The sequence below is a fragment of the Globicephala melas genome, chromosome 4, assembly GCF_963455315.2.
Source record: "Globicephala melas chromosome 4, mGloMel1.2, whole genome shotgun sequence".
Classification (NCBI taxonomy): domain Eukaryota; kingdom Metazoa; phylum Chordata; class Mammalia; order Artiodactyla; family Delphinidae; genus Globicephala; species Globicephala melas.
In genome coordinates this window covers 13,226,548-13,246,464 of record NC_083317.1, presented here as the reverse complement: position 1 = coordinate 13,246,464, position 19,917 = coordinate 13,226,548, and the positions used below count along the sequence as shown (strand labels likewise).

Sequence of the window (19,917 nt, the reverse complement as noted above, 5' to 3'; positions counted from 1 at the left end):
AAACAAAATACCAAAAATGGATTTTCCACGAGAAGTGGCGGGAGGAGGGGCATCTGCCTGAGCTTGGGAGCTGCACACATGGTCCCTGCCCAGCTGCCAACTCCAGCCACCTACCAGGCCCTGCGTAATGGAAACACCAGATTTAAACAGGTGTCATAACAGTGAAAGGGCCCTGTAAATGGGAAACGCAGAAGGCCTGGAGGAGCCGGACGGCTGGTGCGGGAGTGAGGGTTACAGCCCTGAGTGGTCCCCAGGCTCCTGGAGTCTGCCGTCCTTCGCCTCACACACACTGAAACATCCATCTGCCTTCACAAGCACACACACATCACCTATATAAAATCTCTGCACAGGAAATCTCTGCCATTCCTAAATGGTCTTGCCCAAATAAACTACCTCTGACAGAGTGCTCTGAGCTATTGGATTGCATTAAATGAGAGGAAAAACGAGAGTGGGTTAGGGATTCCAGAATTAACAGTCTGCTCGGTAGGGCAGGTCACATGGACTAATCTGAGGAGGGGTATGGAATCAGCCTATCCCAGCCCCCATAACCGCCCAGGTGCTGTCACCGGCTGCTGAACGTAGATTTTGTGGATCCACGAAATCCGCATTGCGTGGCCTTGCTCGTGTCATCTCTCTCTGCTTCCCCACTTTCTCATCCATCAAATGGAATGGCAATACCCACCGCGCAAGGATTTCTTTTATTTTTCTTATATTGGAGTATAGTTGATTGACCATGTTGCATTAGTTTCAGGTGTACAGCGCAGTGATTCAGTTATCCATATACATATATCTATTCTTCTTCAAATTCTTTTCCCATTCAGGTTATTACAGAATACTGAGTAGAGGGACTTCCCTGGCGGTTCAGTGGCTGGGACTCTGCGCTTCCACTGCAGGGAGCACGGGTTCGCTCCTTGGTCGGGGAACTAAGATCCCACGTGCCACGCAGTGTAGCAAAAAAAAAGAATATTGAGTAGCGTTCCCTGTGCTATACAGTAGGTCCTTGTTAGTAAGGATTTCTTAATGGTGATGTGTAAAGTAGCAAAAAGGCCCAGAACAAAAGAAAAGATCTATCAAAGGTAGCCAGTCTAACGGTCATCGTCCTAAACACCATTTATAAAACTATTACTCATTTACCTGTAAAAAAGTGACTCCTCGTTCTTTCCCAGAAGAAAGTATAAGATAAAGGGCAGCATTTGATCTGAAAGTCTCATTAATCCCCCAAAAAAGTTCAATAAGAAAAGTGTAGAAGGGGCTGCAATAAGACACTGAAAATGAAAAGAGGTGGGAAGATGGGGATAAAACTGAATTCTCTCCCCGTCCTGGTCTGCCAGGACTGCCATAACAAAGCAACACAGACGGGGCGGCTTAAACAACAGAAATGCGTTTTCTCGCAGCTCTGGAGGCTGGGAAGTCTGAGATCAAGGTGCTGGCAGGTCGGTTTCTCCTGAGGCCTCTCTCCTCATCTTGTAGATGGCTGCCTGCTCGCTGTGGGCTCACCTGGTCCTTCCTCTGTGTTCAGGCATCTCTGGTGTCTGTGCGTGTGTCCAAATTTCCTCTTTTTATAAGGACACCAGTCAGATTGGATTAGGGCCACCCTAATGACCTCATTTTACCTTACTTCTTTATAGGCTCTATTTCCAAAGGCAGTTACATGCTGAGGTACTTTGGGGTCAGGGCCTCAGTATACGAATCTGAGGGCATAAAATTAAGCCCATAACACTTCTTTATACCATAATTTGAAATGCTGAATTGCGTGTTCACGGAACTAAAGAACCCATGTGATGGAAACAACTCAAGTGCCCATCAACAGACGACTGGCTTAAGAAGATATGGTATGTATATATATACATACATACGTGCGTGTGTGTGTGTGTGTGTGTGTAATGGAATACTACTAAGCCATAAAAAAGAATGAAATATTGCCATTTGTAGCAACATGCATGGACCTAAGAGAATATTATACTTAGTGAAGTCAGACAGAGAAAGACAAATATTATATGACATCACTTAAATGTGGAGTCTAAAAAATAATACAAATTAATCTATATACAAAATAAAAACAGACTCAGGCCAAGAAAACAAACTTATGGTTACCAAGGGGAAAGGGAGGGGAGGAGGGATAAATTAGGAGTATGGGATTAACAGATACAAACTACTATACACAAAATAGACAAACAGCAAGGACCTACTGCATAGCACAGGGAACTATGTTCAGTATCTTGTAATAACCTATAATGGAAAATAATCTGAAATATATATATATAAAACTGAATCACTTTGCTGTACACCTGGAACTAACACAACATTGTAAGTTAACTATACGTCAACAAAAAGGCAAAATGAATTGAAAAAAGAAAAGTCTTCATGCTTTTAGTTAAATTGACATCTCCCTACTAAAATATATTACAGAATCTGAAAGGAGACGGAGAAGGAGAAGAAGAAGAAGAAGAATCCATGTGATACAAGGGATAGATGAAGGAGCAGAGAAGTTCTGCTTGGAAAGAGCTTCTGGAGTGAGACGGGGGGAGGCAAGACAGCCAACCACAAATGCTTATGGGGCAGGGTTGGCTTTGTGTCCCAACAGGACACAGTTGGCATCAACGGGAGGAGGTTTCAGGGAGACAGACCTCCATCCCCTGCAGGGAACAACTTTGTAACGATTCACTGGCTCAACCAAGGACCAGGCTGCCCAGCATCAGCCTCTGCCGACTGCCTTTTGTACCTTCCTTTGGTGTTAACAAAGGCCAGCCTGCACGTATCTCGTGTCAACCCTACAACGTGGGAGCAGGCATCACTTGGCATCACTCCACAAAGGGACAATGGAAGGGCCAGCCTCAGAAAGGGCAGGTGACTCAGCTAATGCAAGTCAGAGCCAGGGCTGGAACCCAGCCTCTCTGCCTCTCGGTCTTCTGTTCTCCTCTCAGCTCCATAATGACAATGGCAGCAAAGGCTCACGTGACATTCCCCAGCCAGGGTGTCACAGAGAAGATTCTGGAGTTGGGAGGACCTTATCAATCCCTCCAACTCTAAAATCCCAATCTAGAGGCAATCACAGTAGAAGCGCAGGGAATGGTGGGGAAAGACTCCTGAGGGATGATTCTCAACAGTGATGTCAGCGTCCTCAAAACCAGCCACAACTCAAATACATGACGTACTGGAAAAGGCAAGGCTACGGAGATGGCAAAAAGATCAGCGGTTGCCAGGGGCTGGGGGGAAAGAGAGATGAACAGGCAGAGCACAGAGGATTTTTAAGGCACTGAAACTACTATATGACACTATAATGGTAGTTATATGTCACTACACATTAATCCAAACACTCAGAACGTGCACCAACCACCCGCGAGCCCTGATGTAAACTATGGATTCTAGGTAATGATGTGTCGGTGTTGATTGTAACCAATGCAGCACTCTGGTGAGGGCCATCGATCGTGGGGCAGGCCGTGCATGTGTGGAGACAGGGGATATACGGAAACTCTCTCAACTTTGGCTCCATTTTGCTATGAACTAAAACTGCTCTATAAACCAAACTCTATTAACAAAAAACAAACAAAAGAAAAACTAGCCGCAACAGGTCATCTACAACCATTTCACCAGCCTGGGCATCAGAACTCTTAATGTTGCATCCCAGTCACTTTTTAAACTTTGGGTTCATAAACCCAAAGACCGGGACGTTGGAAGCTAGAAAGGCTCTCGGAACAATTCTGCTTCAACCTCATTCTCTCCCAGATGAGGAATGCAAAGAAAGTTCTTCCTTGTTTTATTTTATTTATTTTGCTACAGAGAATGTAAAGGATTTAAGAGATAAGCCAATAATGGTGTTTTCTAAAAGCTTGAAACAATGTTCAAAATCATAAACACAAAAAGTGCAGTCTACCTGAAAAGCAAAGAGAGAGATTCTTTATTATTATGTTAACAGTAACAAAATAAAATTAAATAATTAAGACCCAGTGCAGATTAGGCATGGTGACGTTAATATACTCACACATATGAACTGATCAAGACTTTTTTTTTTTTTGATCAAAACGTTTAAAGCAGTTTTGAAACAGGAGGGAAGGGGGCAGGGCACAACCTTTGAAAGAATGACATAGCCCGAGGACATGACATAAACTGATTAGAGCCAAATGGGTCCAAGATGGCGGACAAGTCGACTTCCACTAGACCTTGAGCCTCAGTATACGCTCACTGTAACACATCAGCAAGCTAAATGACACACCCACAGGTGCCATGACAGTTCCAAGGCCAACCAAAAGGATCAAAAAGTGGGCGGTGGCCCGATTCCTGGAAATCCCCGCCCCTTCCCGAAATAGCTGGAATACTCCCCCCACTCATTAGCCTATGAAATTACCCGCTCCTATAAAAACTGACAATCCCGTACCCCGGTGCCTTTCTCACCTTCTGAGATGGCCCACACTCTGTCTGTGGAATGTGTCTCTCTCTAAATAAATCCGCTTCTTACCCATCACTTTGTCTCTCACTGAATTCTTTCTGAGATGGGGCATTAAGAACCTGACCTTCATTAAGTCCTGAAACCAGGTGTGTGATGTCAGTTGGAAGACCATGGGTTTTGGCCAGGTTCCAATCCCAGCCACGTGGGTGCGAGTCCCAGTCTGAGGTGCACAGTTTCAGTTTGGTAATTCAAGTCAAGAGCCATTTTTTAAATGTCATATTTAATACAAATACCATATCCTGAGAATTCAGCCTGAGAAAAACAAGTTTAAAAAAAAAAAGGAAAAAAGCAAAGTATACATCAAGAACTTCAAGGAATCTTAAGATAGTGATTAAAAAAAGAAACACAACAAATATTCAATTACAGGAGGATGGTTATGTAAGTGATTAGCTCACTGGAACATGTGACCATCGTAAACAACAAGTATGGACATAACCATACTTGCTTATATTTTATATACACTACTTTTATATTTTCTTAATTGATAAAAGTTTAATACCAACTTACTTTATAAAACTCAAAAGAAAATGTCTTGAAACAGATACCATACAATTATTATGTGGTCTCCCTACTGACCTGAAACGACAGAAGGCATTTAAGGAAGGGATGCTATGTCAAAAACAAAGACTAACCCAAGGGATATATGTTACTTAACAAATCTGATTGCAGAAAAACTAGTTGGTTTGCCTACTTTTGTTGTTGTGGTTGTTGGTTTTGTGTGGTTTTTTTTTTTGCTGATTTCTTTCTTTTTATTTATCAATTTGTAGATACGCTGGTGCCCTAGTAAACTTCAGTGGCAACCAGTGAGGTTTGTTACGTTTTACATTATTATGAAATTTTACATATCTGATATGATTCAATGAATTGTAATTATTGTTCTTTTTTCTGAAGTCTAGATTTTTCCCATTAGTTTTTTTAATTTTATTGAAGTATAGTTGATTTTACAATGTTATATTAATTTCTGCTGTACAGCAAAGTGATTCAGTTACATATACATATATATATTCTTTTTCATATCCTTTTCCATTATGGTTTATCACAGGATATTGAGTACAGTTCCCTGTGCTATACAGTAGGACCTTGTTGTTTGGCCTAGTTTTAAAACTAATCACAGAATCCATTTTCTTAATGGTCCAGACATTTTGCCAATTCTTTCAGCTCAACAGAACTTTCATCAACAAATGTCATCATCAGTTTATCCCCACGAGTAGTCTGTACCTGCGTGTAAGCACAGTTCTTTTTACATTTGTCCACGTTGCTCCTTTATAGGAGTTGATAATGCAGTGTCCCACGAAAAGAAACAAAATACAAAGCTGTATCTATGCAAGAGTTACAAATATGCAAAAAGGGCAGGAAAAGATAAGAAAGAACAGAGAAATACCAAAAGCAACAATGTGTTCTCATAGCAGCAATGTTGGAGAATGGCCCCTTTTAAATGTACTTGATTGTTCTTAAAACAAACATACAGCAAATAAAAATACATTTTAAAGAGTCAGCTGATCTGTGCAGCACAAAGTTCCTTTAGAAGCTCCTGCTGCCCCCGACTAGCAAATAGTTTGGCAGTGCCAAAGCAGAGGCCTGAACCCTTATCTGATTTCAACCAGCAATTTGAGATTCACTTTCTCTAGAGCCAGTGGCCTTCATCCGTCCCTCTGTGGTCACATGCAATTAATGCTCTGCTCTCAACACTGCACCCACCACATGCTACAAGTCACCCATCAAGGGACCACCCTCCGTGAAGATCCCCTTTACCATGTGGTCCCTCTGCATATTGTGGGATACCTTCACCTCCCAGCCACAGTCCTGCAGGCACAGGACTCCACCTCCTGCTGTTTCTACCAGCCCCCATCCCTCACTTCCACCCTCAGGCTCTTCCATTATTTTCTGCACAGAGAATTTCACTATCCAGGTATAAATTCCTCCCCCATCCATCTGCAGTCTAGGTCCTGGGCTGCTTAGCCCCGAGCCCCCATGACCCTTAACAAAGTCCAGGTATGGAACAGCTCACCTCAGAATTAAAGACATATTGGTGCAATGCTCTCGTACTTTTTGTTTTCTGGTTCCTGTTTATCCGTGGGTTCCAAACTGTGTGCCTGGATGCTTGCTCACCGCTATGGACCGAATATTTGTATCCTCTAAAAACTCACATGGTGAAGCCCTAATCCCCACTGTGATGGGGGGAGTGCAATTTGGAGAGGTAATTAGATTTAGATCCGGTCATGATGGTGGAGCCCCCATGACGAAATATAATGTCCTTATAAAAAGAAGACAAGAGAAGAATTCTCTGTGTGTGCATGCAACAAGGAAAGGCCATTGTTGAAGGCCAACCATCTTTAAAGGTTGTTGAAGCCACAACCAGGAAGAGGGCTCTCCCCAAGAACCTGACCATTCAGGTACCCTGATCTCAGGACTTCCAGCCTCCAGAACTGTGAGAAGTAAATGTCTGCTGTTTAATTCACCCAGCCTATGCTGTTTCATTACAGCAACTCGAACTAAGACACCCACCCACCCATCTTCCCCCTCAGAATGCATGCTGCCTAGTTTTCACTCTTGCTACAGCATCAGCTTCATCCTGGCTGAAGACTGCTCACCAGCAACTAAGACACCTTCTTGCCAGTGGGTCCTTGCCAGTGGGTCCTTAGGGAATATGCCTGTGCCTAGTCTCTCCTGAGTACAGCCTTTACCGCCTTAGGCTTCTCATCCCTTAGCTGCCACCTTGCAGAGCCCACCGTCTTGGCAAAGACCAGAGCACCATGCATATATCCTGATAGCGGATGTTGTAAGCTGGGGGCAAGTGTATCCTAACCTATATCGAGCTCCTCCACAGGGGCGCCATGGGCAAAACCAAGATCAATTTGGCTGAGACCCTGCCCTCAAAAAGTCTGCAGTCTAGGGTCAACCCCATTTTCATGTCCCCTCTGGGGATCCCAGAATCCACAAATCTTCCCAGGTAAACTGGGTAACTGTTCTGTCTTTGGGGCTTCTCTTCAATGTCTATTGGGAGCGTATGATGACCTGTAATCTGCAATACCATGGTAATCACTTGCCATTTGGTGCCCGAAGATTTAGTGAGATTTCCAGCTGGGCCTCTCCACTTGGTTTCTTTGGGCTAATTGTGAACCTTCCAAGCCACGATTTTTCTTGACCATAGAGTGCGCTTAGTAGGACCTCTCTTGAAGTGATTGTGAAATCCAAATGACAAACTTTTGAGAAGACTTTCCAGGAGAAAAAAAAAAAAAGTTTGCAGCCTAGGAGAAGTGTTCACAGAGACGCAGACTATGATAACACACCTAAAAGAGACATTAGGGAATTCCCTGATGGTCCAGTGGTTAGGACTCAGCACTTTCACTGCAGGGGCCCGAGTTCGATCCCTGGTCAGGGAATTAAGATCCTGCAAGCCGCGTGGCACAGCCAAAAATAAATAAATAAATTAAATAAAATAAAAGAACCATTAAACACTAGAACATCAAGGAAATGGCATAAGGATGGCTGATTTCAACCAGACCTGGAAGAAGGGCAAGCAAAGATAGGAACAGTCCAGATCTAGACACAATGCATGCAAAAAAATGAGAATAGGATACATCCCAGGGCAAACAGGACTCCTGTTTCACTGGCTCTAAGTATTTGAGAAAGGAGGCCTGAGAGATAAAATGGGAAAGCAGGGCTGGGACCAAAGGACTAGATAGAGTCTTTGAAAGCTTAAAACACATGGTGACATATCAGAGCTAAGCTTTAGGAAAGTCACATTTCTCAGCAGTAAGTACACACCCATATTACATGTTCTTAAGTGATTTTAACGGCAGTCTAATGGAGTGGTTGGACATCCTTGTGGGTTAAACTGTGTCCCCCAAAAAGATATGTTTAAGCCCTAACCTGTAGTAACTATGACTATGACCTTATTTGGAAATTGGGTCTTTGCAGACATAGTCAAGTTAAGATGAGGTCATATAGGATGCGTCCTACATCCAATAATTTGTATCTTAATAGAGAGAGGAAGAGATTTAGAAACAGACACACAGCCACAAGAGAAGATGGCCGTGTGAAGAAGGAGGCTGAGATTGGAGTGATGTCACAAGCTCAGGAATGCCAACGGCCTGCAGAAGCTGAAAAAGGCAAGGAAAGATTCTACCCTGGAACCTCTGGAGAGAACATGGCCTTGCCAACATCTTGATTTTGAACATCCAGCACTATGAGAGAATAAATGTCTATTGCCTTAGGTCATCCAGTTTGAGGCAACTTTTACTAGCAGCGCCTGCACAAACATGAATTAAGTTTGACTTGAAAATCATCAGTGCTTTAGGACCTTCAGAGAAGATGGGCTAGTTCATGAACAAGAAAGCAATCCTAGAGAAAAACTGAGGTCATGAGGCACAACTGTGACTGGAACTGTGGATGTAAGACTACTGTCCAAGGGGAAAGGAGCATAAAGACAGGGATGCAGTCAACCCTCGAAGGTCAACAACTCTTTGATGATGGAGGGTCTGGGTTCAATCCTATCCTGATAGGATCAGTCAACAATGGGGCTAATCCTTCCATTGATATTTAATCCCTGGGATTCTTGGCTGCCCCCACGGGCTTTCTCATCTTTGTTCTTTCCAGGGCCAGAATCCACAGTCTTTATTCTTCCCGAAATCCTAACTTTTGAGAAGACACTTCGCTATTAATCCCCATGTGTAAGTGGATTACAAAAAAAAAAAAAAATTGGGAGATTAAGTTTCTACTACTTGTCACCTACCCAAAGATGAATGTGTATGTAATTAATGCAATTTTTTTCTGATTATACTATTAACCCGTACTGATTGTAAAGTCTTTCAGTTAGAGAAAATTATGCCTAGGAAAATAAGATTTGCACTTACCTTCAACACTAAAAGACATTCGTTGTTGCTATTTGGCTATATTTACTATTGGTATCTGATGTATTTAAGAGAAATACTTTATAATTAAAGAAAAAAAAACTTTGAAGATGAGTTATTTGGGAAGAATCATCCGGACAGACAAAGAAAGTGTAAGGAAAAACCCACAGAACGTCTGAGAAAAATGGAGAAGGGTGAGCCCAGGTAATCAAAGGCCATTAACCATTTTAACACTGCAAGAGGCCAGAGAGATTTTATTCAAACTAAAGGAGGAAATTCAAAAACATGACTCTCACAGCATCCTTAAGTTAGATGAAATACTCAGGGCATTAAACTATCAAACTTGACTCATGTCCTAATTAAGCTGTCCATTTCAGAATTCCACCAAATAACTTTTCCATGATGGAAACCTTAATATTTAAGGTACGTTACTAACTCCTTATGAGAGTTCCCTTTTTTCCCAAATTATGGTTTTCTAGCAACCATAACACAGCAACCAAGACCATACCTTCTTGCCCTTGGTACCAGTCTCCCCAAAGAGCTGTATGTATAGACCTGCACGTATAACCCTTGGCTGTCTTAGCTGTGGCTGGGCCCCAGAATGTTGGAGGAGCTGGGTCCATATGCTGTAATAATGTCCAGACGTTACACATGGCCAATTGCTAGTTGCTAGCAGGCCTATAAATTCACTTTTCATAACTTAGATGGGATTCAGAACTGCTGTATCACGGGCTAAAAAGACACAAATTACTGCAATTAAAATTCAGAGGCTATCTGTGAGGAATAATTTTAGCCCTTCTCACTCAAATAAGCTACATTAACTAGTCCTGGTTTAAAGAACAGGCCGTTCCCTTGCACCTCTAAAGACTCCGAGGTCCTCAACTAATCTGCAACACCTACCAAAAAAGTCCATCTGCTTTTGACCCTATTTCCTCCAAGAAAGAGAAGGTCATTTGGGTTCTCTTACTTGAACTGAGCTGAAATCATGCCACAGGCTCCCACAAACCTTTTTCTTTAAGGTAATTTAAATGCTTTGATCCAACTGGTGAGCGGTCACAGGACCAAAGTTGCAGGCATTCAAGGCATTGATCCCCAAATTAAAGCAATTAACTGTCAAAGAAGCGAAGGAAAAAATAAGGAAAAAAACCACAGGATTCATTTTTTCAATCAATTTTAAAACAATTAGATTGTTAAATTGTTTAGGTTAAGTGAAAACCATAGTTATGAGGCTTATTTTTTTTAATGACAATGAAATGTTAAAGTTCCAGTGGCATAACGGTAGAATTGAAATAATTTCTAATCAGAGGTTTCAAGGTGAGATAATTATTCCCACATTCATAAGACTTTTTCTAAAACCTCACAGTAGATCTTGCGCTGCACTTGGAACATTTTTTCTAAAACTATTTTTCATGCTCCACAAACTGCTTAAGAAGAGGAACATTATAATTATCAGCCTGCAAATATTTTTCCCTCCCATAACAGGGACCAGAGCAGAATTCAGGGAACAGTTATTAGCAACATCCGGAAGCCTTTAAATACTGGAACTTAGTCATGCACTGAGAAGCCCAAAACGCCTGAAATTATTATCCAATTTTTTAGAACTCTGTCTGAAAAAAGAAAGACACTTTATTAATTTAATTCCAGCTAAAATAATAACCAGAGTGTTTAAAATAACCAAAATAATCTGATGCCTCAAGATAGCTAGCTTCCAAATATCTACAAAACATAAGCTCCTTTTCTATGTAAAAAAACTTAAATAGGCAGATCTCTAACAGTATTTGTGTCTTTTGAATGCAGGGTTTCCCAACCTCAGCACCACTGACTATGGACCAGATAATTCTTCGCCTGGGGAACTGCCCCATGCATTGCTGGATGTTAGCAACATACCTGGCCTGTACCAGATGCCAGGTATCTCCTTGCTTCTAGGCAGATGCTAGGTACTTCTCCAGTAGAACAAACAAAAATATCTCCAGACATTTCCAAATGTTGCCTGGTGAGCAAAATTGGCCCCAGTTAAGAACACCTGTCCTAACATAACATAATAAAAAATATTTCAACCAACAAAAAAAATTTATCACCCAAAAGCTGATATCCAAAGACAGCTCCCTTTCAAGTTACCTTGGAAATATACCCTTCCGCAGCTTTGGTAAATAAATTAAATAACTCAGTCATTCACACAGTTTTTAAAGTAAACAAAGTATTGCTCTTTTTTTTAATGTGAAATCAGAGATTTAAAATATAATGTCTCTCCAGTGCTTCTTTTCTCAATCTATAACTTAAGTCATGCCAGTATAGCTATAGAAAATATGAAACTAGTATAGCCTGGCTATGGAGTGCAAAGTTGACAGTTATTGACAGTCATAACTAAGCAAACACCTTTATTGCTCTTCAGCTTTTCAAAAGCAAACAGTATGTAAAGGATGCCATCAGAAAAGTGAAATGATTATCTACAGAATGAAGAAAATGTTTGCAAATCATATATCTGACAAGGAACTTATATCTAGAATATGCAAAGAATCCTCACAATTTAAGAGACAGAAACCAAATTTTAAAATGAACAAAGGGTCTGAACAGACATTTATCCAAAGAAAATACACAATTAGCCAACGAGCACATGAAAAGATGCTCAACATTATTAGGTACCAGGGAAATGCAAATCAAAACCGAAAGGAGATAGCTCCTATCACCCACTAGGATGACCACAAACAAAAAAACAGGTAATAATAAATGCAAGGATATGGAGAAACTGGAATCTTCATTCACTGCTAGTGGGAATGTAAGATGGTACAGTCACTTTGGAAAACAATCTAGCAGTTCCTCAGAAGTTTAAACATAGAATTACCATATGACCCAGCAATTCCACTCCTAGGTATATACCAAAAAGAATTTAAAACAAGTATTCAAACAAATATTTGTACACTAACGTTTACAGCAGCAACTATTCACAATAGTCAACAGGTGGAAATAACCCAAATGCCCATCAACTGATGAATGAATATAAATAAAATGTGGTATATCCATATAATGAAATACTGTTCATCAATAAAAAGTAATGAAGTACTGACATGCCACAACACGGAAGACCCTTGAAAACATTATGCTGATAGAAGATAGTCACAAAAGACCACATATTATATGATTCCATTTATATGTAATGTCCAGAGTAGGCAAATCTACAGAGACGGAATATAGATTAGTGGTTACTGGAGGCTGGCGGGATGGGTATGGAAGGGAAGCAAGTGATAACGGATGTGGGTTTCCTTTGGAGTTGATGAAAATGTTCTAAAATTGATTATAGTCGTGGCTGCTAAACTCTGTAAATATACCAAAACCCACTGAACTGTACACTTTAAAGAACTGAATTGCATAGTATGTAAATCATATCTTAATAAAGCCATTATCAAAACGAAAAATAGACAAGGCACAGAAGACTTCGTCGTGCTTATAGAACACAATCTCACCAACCCTGACATCTGACAGAAGCTGTAGGTGTAACAGGAAGGGAAGGGGAGAGGAAAGATAGGTCAGGACACTGATATTCTCATTTTACAAAGGGGAAGGAGGTAAGAGTCCCTGTCATTGGTTGATGGAACTAAATGAGTCCATATAAGTAACAAAGATTGAACTATAAATATAATCATAAAAATCTGGAGGATAAAGGAAATAAGAAGCAATAAGTAAGCTAAATTGTCATTTATCATAACAGGAAGTCAATAAATAAAAGTGGCATAAACAGATTATTTAGTGATATAAAGACAACCTGTAGAACTAAAAACAAAAATGAACAAAAGTGATTATTTCTGGAGAGTACAGGAGTGGGCGGAAAAAAAAACAAAATGGGGACAGAACATGTTCTTCACGACAAGCTCATCTATCCTATTAGTTTGTTAATACTACATGGAATCATTACTTTGCACATCATTTTCAGAAACAAATCAAACTTGGCATTACTTGAGTTGAAGAATCCACGTGAAATAAGAATATACTTGACGTCAGGAAAAATACTGAAGTGGGTCATCATCCCTGAGTGAAACTGTGATTTCAATATATTACAGCAAAATTGACTCAAGTTTCATAGACAAGGACTGCATCCCTAGTTAGGCAGTTTGGAAATGTATGTTAGATCCTTAAGAGAACAAGAAAAACATACAGAGCCCCTACCCTCTCTGTGGCAGTTACGAAGCGTCATAAGGTCAGAGCTTCACCATGGCAAGAATATTCAAAAGTCCTAACAACTTTTGGATCCAAAGACTTTTTCAGGACACAGCAGGATTTCCCAACTGGGAAAGTATACTACACAGTTACTTAAACATAATCAGCGTTACAATTCTGACACTTGGAACTCAAGATTCCAGGCAGCCAAACTGCCTGTCAGATGGTAGAATTAGTCATGAAGCCAGGCAACAGGCATGACCAGGAGTGACCAGGGTACCCCAGAGATCTAGGGGCCTTACAGGTATGGAAAGGGACTCCATGGTTATCAGAACCCAGGGGGCTACAGCACGATAAAGAACTTGCCCCCCACATTCCCACTCTCCATGGATATCCTTGTGTGTGTGTGAGGAGATCAAGGTGCACATTTTGGGGAATTGGTGGTCCAGGGGTTAGGACTCGACACTTTCACTGCCGAGGACCCGGGTTCAATCCCTGGTCAGGGAACTAAGATCCCACTAGCCACGCCGTGCAGCCAAAAAAAAGATGAACATTTTGCAAAAGAGACCAAAACTAACACATTAGCTCAGTAGTTAGGACAGGCTCCTGTTAAGTCCAGAAAAACCAAAATGCACATCTGAATGTCATGGCGAGAATAAACCACAGTTCTGAACCTCTAAAACACTGCCCCCAAATCAAGTGGGAACGAGCTAATGAGTTCCTGACTCTCCTAGATATTCCTGCTCAAAATCTTCTTTTGCCCAGAACGCGGCCAAGCGCTCTGTGCCCTGCGCAGGAGATGCAGTTGGGTTATAAGAGATCTTGTCCCCAGGATCTGAGAAACTCTGGGATGGTCAGGCTTTGGGCTGGAATCTCTCCCGCAAAGACCCAGGGGGCCACCCACGTGGCTGGGGGAAAGGGGAGGCAAAGCAGACCCCCTCCGGAGGGCCCTTCAGATTCAACCTGCAGACCTGAGGCCCACCTTCTCTTCTGAAAAGCAAGCGGAAAACCCCATCCACTCCACTTCCGTGGTCCTGACAGCTCCACAGGGAGGATTCCCAAACCCAGGACCCCCCTGACTTCCCGTCCCCCAGAGTTGACCTGGTGACTTTCCAGGGCTCATTATCCCCTCCGCAGAGGGCAGAGGAAGCCAGGAGCCGGAACTAGAATGGGTCTGTGTTTACGAGGTGAGCATCTCCTGGCCCAGGAGGAGGGCGGTTAGGCAGGGTATCCTGTCTCCTCCACAGCCACAGAGAACTGTGTTTGGGGTTTTTAAGGACAAGCAACTGAATCTCCTTCGCCTATCCCCCATCCACTCCCCGCCCACCCCAAGCCAAGCTTGGTCCCAGGTCCACTGTCTCCCAATCACGCATCTCCTCACACACCTGTACACTCACCTCTATACTCATCCTTTGGTCTTTAAGAAAATCCTTCTGTAGAAGCTGGAATTAAATAATGCAGGGGGATACTGTTTTGTTTCATTTTTTAACCAAAGACACTTTCCTCCTCCCTTTCATTTCTCCTCCTTCATGAATTCAAAGTGGCCCGAGCCAGAACACACGCGGTACCTTCTTGCTTGGCTCCAAAATGCTACATCCAAGTCTCCCTTTATGGAAAGAAACTCTGCGACAGCACCAAGGCTCAAAGGGCCTTGGCCCATTCAGAAACTGAGGATGCGCTCAACTGAAAGCACCTTCCCTCCCACGTGGCTCTTCACTGAACCATCACTCTTTGTTCAGCACCCTTTGGATGCACACAATTGATTGGCTCTTATATTGTGCCAGGTTGGTTTTTTTTTTGCTGCTATTTCAGTGAACTGAGACCCCACTTGCAGCCAAACGCAAGGCTCTGAGCTCAGCCTCGGCCCAACGAGGGAAGAATCTCTCTCCACCTAGCAAGAGCTCCAAGGTCTTCTAGAAGAATCTCACACGAGTCCAGGAGGAATCGCTCCATACCCACAGTCTAGGCCTTTGTGAATGTCTTAATGAGGTCCCTGGAGACCACAGGAACAATGAAAGTCTTAGGCTAGAGGGGTGTGGAGGGTGGGAAGGGGATGGAAGGGGAAAACCCACCTAACTACCTAACTATTAATATTTTGTACCTTTTACACTAGAGCATTGTTTTATTTTCCAAAAACTTTGTTCCTGGCTGAGTATTGCTTTATTTTTTGAATGCCTCCTTTATTTAATTAAAACAAAGAAATTTAAATAAGGGATTTGGCCTACAATGATGATAGTTTTTTTAAAAAACACAGGAATTATTATATAAAACTAAATATTTAGAGATGAAGTGACCTGAAGTTTAGAATTGTGAAAAACAGAAGAATTTGGCTGGGGGCCTTGCAAATCTGTTTCTTCTGGTCCCATAGTGACGGGGGGCGGGAAAGAAGGGGGACATGGAAACATACACTCTACCCATTTGCTTAATTTAGAAAGGAAAATGAATATGTATATATACATATATGTATAAACACACACACATCCCCAGTGAAACACTGTTTTAGACACAGGAGTCCAAATGACTGGACACAGTGAAAATAAGCCTCTTTCTCATCCACAGGCCTGCACCTAGGGATTCAGGAATTCCACAGGACCCTCTGTACACTGCCCACAGGAACCAAATTCTCTCTCTACCTTCTCACCCTCAAGCCACCTGACTCAGGCAGAAGCTCCCTGCCATCACCGGCTTCTAGGCAAGGCTTGGATGTGATTCCCACGCTCTTACCTGCATTCCTCATTTGGGAAAGCATAGGCTTGAAGTTCGCATCTATTAAAGTGCTGTCTCACAATACGCGTCTCCTTCAGGCAGTAAGTAACCTCCTTGCATTGCGGAAGGGAAAGGAGAGGTGTTACCACGCGCACCTAGCAGGCCCTCAGCAAAGCTTTGGGGAGAAATTTCCGCCCAGGCGCTCCAGAACGTCCGGGGTACTGACCACTCGCCAGAACTCCAGGAATTTGGTGCGGAACATGGGGGAGACAGGCCAGCACCAAGTCTTCTTTCTGGTCTTAGACGGGGAGGGGGGAGGAGTGGGGACCTGGGAGAGACAACTGCAGGGGAAAAGGAGAGGAAGTCTTTGTCCTAGCTCTTTGGATGTGCATTAGAGTGCAGTTAAATGGTCGGCTAATGAGATTTCCTGACCACGTGCTCCCTTTTAAGTCCAGGCCCCCAACTGATTTGATCCCCAGGCAGCAGCAGGGGGCAAAGCTGCCTTCAAGCATCCCTAAGGGCCAGAGAATTCCCAGAACAAGTGCAGGAAGGATCAGAATCATTTCTGCGACTGGGATTTTATTTTATCTTTTTATTAATTAATTTATTTATTTTTGGCTGTGTTGGGTCTTTTGTTTCTGTTCGAGGGCTTTCTCTAGTTGCGGCAAGCGGGGGCCACTCTTCACTGCGGTGCGCGGGCTTCTCACCATCGCGGCCTCTCTTGTTGCGGAGCACAGGCTCCAGACACGCAGGCTCAGTAGTTGTGGCTCACGGGCCTAGTTGCTCCGAGGCATGTGGGATCTTCCCAGACCAGGGCTCGAACCCGTGTCCCCTGCATTGGCAGGCAGATTCTCAACCACTGTGCCACCAGGGAAGCCCTGCGACTGGGATTTTAAATAAATAGGTTATCACGTTTATCCACCGGCATCCAGCAATAATGCTAGTGACCCCGTGGCTTGTATGAGGAGCCTCCACTTGGGGTGACTGAGGTAGGCCCAGGGGAGCAGAGGGTACGGGGAACATTCCCTGTGGGCTTATCTCCCACTGGACAAACTGCAAGTCCCTCACCTACTTCTTGTTTGTTTGTTTGCTTGTTTTGGTCAGTAAAGGCCCCTGGGATCTACGTTCAATGAGGTGTTATTGACCCAACTCAATAATTTGCTCCAACAGGCAAAAGGGTGTTGTAACGAGAAGCATTTTTTTTCAGTACCTTATTCTGTAGCCAAGCCTGAGATGGTCTTTTTCAAACTATTTATTCATCTGATTATAGGTTACGGAGGGGCTTTTCTTGTTTTCGTTTTTTCCTGTCTGAAACTGGCTTCTCTCTTTGCCTGAAGGAAATCAGCAGTGCTGATGGAGCAAAGGAAAAACAAGTCAAAACACATTGACAGCATTTTGAAGATATTCAATGAAATCAATTCTCCTCTTCTACTTTCCCTAGTTAGACAACAGCCTCCTTCTAAGGTATATTTCTCTTCTATTCAAAGATAATTACCCAGGAACTTCGGTGTTTACCACTACAAGACAACCTCCCTGGCGGAGTTTTACGGTGGGGTACAAAAGAGCATATTCTAGAAACCAGCGATTTACCAAACTTCTGCTACAAGACACAGCTCAAATTTCACTTCTACCAGGAAGTACTCCCTCCCAGCCTCCAGGTATCTCTTTGTTCAAACCTCCCTCCATCCGGGTATTATTCACTTTGCACAGCGGCCATTGGTTCAGCGGCAACCACTTCCCACCTGGACAAGGTTTCCTCCTCCAAACCCAGGCCTGGGTCTCAGCAGAGCCTTAAGGAAGAAGGAAGGAAGAAGAAACTAAAACCTAATGGAAATTCAAATACAAAAGAAAAGAGCTGTAAGCGATTAGATAAGTAGAGTGAAACCTAAGAGCAAGTAAAACAAGCCCTGTTTGAAGCTGAAAACAGCAATCCCTCATGCTTTTTAAAATAAAATAGGAGTTGGGAAAATGGAAAACTGCAGAAAGGGGAAGAGACAAGGGGCCATCCTCTGCAACAGATTCCCTCTAACAGGGAAACATTGTTCCAGTGTTTCGTACGTAGCAGTCACTGCGCCAGTTGATTTATATTGTCGTTTAACTCCCACTCCCACTCCCACAAATAGGGATACACATTATCCCCACTTTACAGACCCAGAAACTGAGACGCAGGGCGATTAAGTAGCTCGGTCTGGAACAGATCACCCAGCTCGTGAGTGACGCTGAGCAGGCACTGGAAGCAGGGTTTTTGACCTCAGCGCCCAGGCTCTCAACCTCTGTTCCAGCTCAAACAAAGTGGACGCCAAGTCAGCACGCGCGGGTAACCCGATCCGTTCTGAGTGAAGAATGCCCCACAGCTGCTCCGCGGGGCTGCGTGGGTACCACTGAAACGGGCACGGATTGGCCAGCGTCCCCAAGGGCTCGCGCGCGTCCTTCAAGACTTGCTAACACGCAGGAAAAGGCAGACTCGGAATCCACCTGGACCGGCTTGGGAACGAGCCCAGAGGATGCCACTGGAAGGGAGGTGAGCGTGGCTTAGTCAGCGCCCCGACGGCCGCCAATGCGAGAGGGCCTCTGGGTGTAGGGAGCCTGGGAATGCAGTGCGCAGCGGGGACTGGGCACGAAGGCGCCGTCTGGGCGTCTATTCCCCGCAGCATCTCGCCAGGAGGCCCGGGGAGGGGGCGTCACCTGACAGCATGCACCAACTTCTCCCAGCTCGGAGGGGGGCTCGCGGCGGTAGCCGGGGGAGCGCAGCGCGCAGCTCTCGCCCAATGGCGAGGTCTGTAAACAAAAGCGGGCCCCACGCGGGTCCCCAGCTGGGCGATGAGCGGAGCGGCGCAGCGCAGCAGCATCCGAGCGGCCGAGCCTGCAAGAGAGCTAGGCGGGACGGCGATCCGGCGCGGGGACCCGACGCACAGCCCCCAGGATCCCGCGCCCGGACGAGTCATTGTCTGCGCTCGCGCAGGAGGCCGCTTTAAATGTCCCCTCCCAGGTCTGCGGCGGGTCCCCGGCCCTGTGTGCCAACCCCCAGGCTCTCCGCCCCGTGAGTCGGGTCCCGAGCGTGACACGGATAGCCAAGGTGACCGCCCAGTCAGCGTCGCCGAAAACCCAGGCCTGGAGGTGCCCAAGTCAGGGACGGAGACACACACAGAGAGACACACGCAAGCACACGCACGCCCTCCCCGAAGTTGATAAAAATCAGCCGACAAATACAAAGTGCCGCCGCCGCCGCAGGTCAACGCTGACCTCCTGCTGCCGGGAAGACCGAATGCCAACGCCTGGACACTGTCACTTCCATTCGGCGCCAGGCACCTCACCTGGGAGCCACTGGCTCGTCTCCCTCCTGACTGCTCCCTCGAGCGAAGGATGTCTCCCCTTGCCTCCCCTCGCCAGCTCCCCACCTCCCAAGTGTGGGATCGCCAAAACAATACGAGTAAAGCCCAATCGGGGGGAGCTAGGACCCGCCGGGAGCCCCAATGTGCCGGAGACTGGGGTCAGGACGTGCCCGTCACGGGCAGAGAGGCTCCGGGCGTCCTCACTGCCGTCCCTCGGGGCGGCTCCAGCCGGCCGGCCGGCACTCCCCAGGCTCGCGGTACTCACCCGCGACGTTCGTCCCGGATCTCCGCCAGGGGGCCAGGGACAATGCGGGGCCGCGGGGCTCCGGGGGCTGCGGACACAGAGGCGTTCGCGGCGCTGCAGAGCTGCGCGCCCGACGGCGGCGGCGCTGCTCTGCCCGGCCTCGCTTCGGCCCCTTAGCCAGTC

At 44.8% G+C, this 19,917-nt stretch overlaps 1 protein-coding gene across 3 annotated transcripts in view; it reads right to left on the bottom strand.

Annotated features, from left to right (window-relative positions):
- Positions 1 to 19,917, bottom strand: part of TIAM1 (TIAM Rac1 associated GEF 1) — a 397,588-nt gene extending 377,671 nt beyond the window's left edge. For all 3 annotated transcript variants that reach the window (XM_030880742.2, XM_060297858.1, XM_060297860.1), the window contains exon 1: positions 19,756 to 19,917. The gene's annotated coding sequence lies outside the window, so the exon portion shown is untranslated. The remainder of the gene's footprint in view (positions 1 to 19,755) is intronic.